We start from the raw sequence: 4,136 nt of genomic DNA on the forward strand, positions 1-4,136 counted from the left end.
AGATGAACTTTGAAAACATTATGGAGGTGACAGAAGCCAGGCCATATATTCCATTTATTTGAAGTTTCAAGAACTGGTAAATTCATAGAAACCTACTTAGTGGTTGGTAGGGGTTGGAAGGAGGGAGGAATGAGGATTGATTACTTAATGGGTGTGTAGTCTCCAGCTTTTTTTTTTCTTTTTTTTTTTTTTTTAGTCTCCAGCTTTGATAAAGACATCCTGGAACCAGACAGTGAGGATGACTGCATGATATCAAGTACAGTGATGGCTGATTTTATTTACTGCCATTGAACTGTACACTTTAAAATGGTAAAACGGTAAATTTTATGTTGTGTGCATCTTACCACAATAAAAAGTAAAACATATACTTAAAAAGTCTAATTCTTTATGAACATTGAGCTATACAAACAATTGTTTCAGGTCTTTTTTAAAAAAATTATTTTCAATTTTCTTGTCCCTATCCAGAATCCAAATAGTGAATTGACAGAAAATACTGACTTTGATGGAGAAGGAAATGGCAATCCACTGCAGTATTCTTGCCTGGAAAATTACATGGACAGAGGAACCTGGCAGGTTACAGTCCATGGGGTCACAAAGAGTCGGCCACGACTGAGCACATCAGCAGCACTGACTTTGAGGCCCAACAAAGGCCCAGTCCAGGTCAGCTCTGTCACTTACCAACTGTTTAAAATGAGGCAAAACCCCTCTCTCAGTGCCTCAGTTTCTTCATCTGCAGACTAGTGATTAATATAAATTATGCAGGGCCTGAGTAGTGGCAATACCATAAGGAGTAAAGGAGCACTTACCAAGGTGATGATAATAAAAAATAACTGTAATGGATTGAAAGACACTTCTAAATCAAAGAAATACCATGAGTCCATAATGATAATCAATTAAAAGAAATTTAGGAAAAAGTGTCACTATTCATAGCTCCTTGAATTCCTTACTTTCAAGGCTAGTAATTAAGGGAAAAGAAACATTTATCTCTTTTTAGGAAGAATTACATTTGGGGGTAACCCAATGATTCTCAATGATTATGAAAAACTTTTCAGAAGAATGCTGGACATAAATGTAAAAGGAAAATAGAATTAACAATGAATTTCACAAACTCCAATGCAAAGTTTGATTTGAATAAAAATTAGCAATTAGTATTAAAATGATTAGGATTGGATGGTCATATTGTAACCATACAAATCACTTCAGAGTTGCCAGAGGGGACACAGAAGACTGGAGGCACAGACTATCATCACCCTAACCCAATGGTTATTCTTAACTGTACTGATGGTGGGTCAGATGCTGTGCTTTCTGATGTTATACATAAAAATTAGATTAGTAGTTGCCTAGAGTTGAGGGGAAGGATGTGGGTGTCATGACCACTAAACCAGACAGTTTCTTCTTGGGGTGAAGAAAATGTTCTAAAACTGATTGTGGTGATGGTTGTACAAACCAGTGAATGTACTAAGAACCAATGAATTATAAATTTTAAATGTTTGTGATTGTTTGTGAATTTTATCTCAATAAAGCTGTTATGTCCCAAAAATATATACAGCTATATCTAGGTTAAATCTTCTTCAATCCAAACAAAATTCAAAATATAGCATCTACAGAGCAGAAAACTGAATTGGAGAAAAATTAGGTATCCAGAAGTATCAAACACAAATAAATAATAGAGAGCTAAAGAAAAAAACACATTAGGGGGAAAAAGTACTGAAAAGTATCTTCTTTCTCTATTTTAGCTGAAAATAAACATTTACACAGTACTACAATTGTGTGGCACAGTGACCACAAAAGTTGCAAGCATTTAAAAATGCTGAAAAATCACCGCTCCAGCATCATAATATTAAACCAAAATTTTAATAAAAGCGATGTTTTAAAAATTGCTATGTCTCAGAAGTTAACCTACAACTTCAGTTGAACAGTGAATTTAATACTTGGCTATTCAAGATTCGGCCAAAACGTCTATTTAACTGCATGATGCCACTTACATGTGGAATCTAAAAAACTACAACAAACTGGTGAGTAAAACAAAAAGAAGCAGAAACCTATAGTTTACTTATGTTTAGATCCTTTATGTCTCTCCATTCTTTCACTTCTTCCTCCTCTTTGCCTTCCACCAAGAACCAGATAAGTAGGAAAATCTAGAATGCTTCAACCAAAACAGGATCTCATCTAGCTACTTAAAAGTATGCCAGAACAGGAGCCATCTCCACCCCATCCTTTGTTGTCACTGTTTAGTCTTTACTACCCCATGGACTGTGTAGCCCACCAGGCTTCTCTGTCAATGCAGGAGATGCGGGCTTCATTCCTGGGTTGGGAAGATCCCCTGGAGAAGGAAATGACAGCCCACTCCAGTATTCTTGCCTGGAAAATCTAATGGACAGAGGACCCCATCCTTTGGGTGGGTCTATAATAAGTCTTGCTGCCATTAGCAAGAAACTCTGAGACTCAGATTCAAACTCAGCCTAAGTGTCTGCCTGAAGATGACAGCCTTGCCCTAGTCCCAGTGGGCATCTGCTGTATCTGTGAGTCATCTTCTGGTGGAGATGGGAGCCTCTTCCCTTGCACCCTGATCACCAACTGAATCCTCCTGAGGGCTCTCTCCCCAAACAAAGGTTGCATACCTTTCATCTCCTTTCTTATCCCATTCTACCTTCTTCCTCTTATACCAAGTTCTGGCTGGGGACTCTTCACACAAGAACACCCCCTATCCCAGAGCCACAAAGCTTCATCTTGTGACTAACACTCTTGAGTGTTGAGTAACACTCAGAAACTCTTGCTGCCAAATCCCAGGGCCAGACTGCACTCTTTGGGGAGTGGCATGGGCGGACTGAGTCCAAGATTGCCCTCTGAGCCTGTCTTTCCACACCTAGCCCTCCTTGATGGTGCCACACTGGTTGAGGCCGAGGCCTTGAAGGACACTCTCCTGCTGCCTTCAATACTTCTGCCTGGGTGCAGTAAACACAGGTCATCCATATGGGGGGCAGAATGCCTGGCAGCCTGATTGACACAGAAGTTACCTATGGCTCCAGGGCACCTGGGACTTTTTTCTCAAAAAAAAAAAATGTATAGAACTGGACTTCCCTGGTGGTACAATGGTTGAGAATTCACTTGCAAATGCGAAGGACCCAGGTTTGATCTCTGGTCCAGGAGGATTCCACATGCTACCAGGCAGCTAAGCCCCTGGACCACAACTGCTGTGCCCACATGCTGCAGCTACCAAAGCCCATTCCCTTAGAACCTGCGCTCCTCCAGGAGAGAAACCACAGCAACGAGAAGCCTGTGCACCACAATGAAAAGTGGCCCCCTCTTACTACAACTAGAGAAAACCACCCATGGGCAGCAGGGAAGAGCCAGCGCAGCCCCAAATTCTTTTAAGTTTTTTAAAAAGTATAGAACTGATATAACATTTCTCTTCAATGAAATCTGTATTCTTTCCCATAATTTTTCCCCCTTTTTCTTTTCCCATTTATGCAATTAGGTTGTTCTCTTCTCACTGTGTCAGGAAAGGTATATTATAACCAAAACCAGAATTTTTTTTTTTTTTAGAAGAAGCCTCTTCTTGGCATTTATGCTTCCATGCCTATACCACTCCTTAAGGAACAGAAAGGACTCATACATAAACATAGATCTGGAAAAAGTTTTTTATAAAAGCAAATTTCTCCCTAAAGTTCAAAGCTAGCCCTGAAACTTCCAAGAGGCCAAGAGTGCAGTCAAGGTCCACAGACCGCCCAGCATCCACGGAAGGAAGAGAGATCTTCCTTTCAACAGCAGCACATCATCCCTCTGCCCAAAGATTGCTGCAAAAGAAACAAAGCTTCCCTACCCAGCCGCATCAATAAGCATGGATTAGGTGGAACTACAAAGCATCATTTCCCAGCAAACTGGGGAGGTCTTTGCAGTGCATACCCGGGAGGAAACCATCATGTCTCAAGCATGTTGAATGTTCCTGAACCCTACACAGTGGCAGCCTCTTTCACTTCTCACAGACCAGTAACTTTCACCTCAGGCAATCTTGTTCTCATACAGATGCACACAATTCTTTTCAGCTGGTGCTCCTTTTGGTTGCTTTGGGAAAATTTCTCTCCTGTTCTCTCAATGACATCATACACGTAACCAGTTACATTAAGAAAACAATA

Source organism: Cervus elaphus, chromosome 15, assembly GCF_910594005.1.
Source record: "Cervus elaphus chromosome 15, mCerEla1.1, whole genome shotgun sequence".
Taxonomy (NCBI): Eukaryota; Metazoa; Chordata; class Mammalia; order Artiodactyla; family Cervidae; genus Cervus; species Cervus elaphus.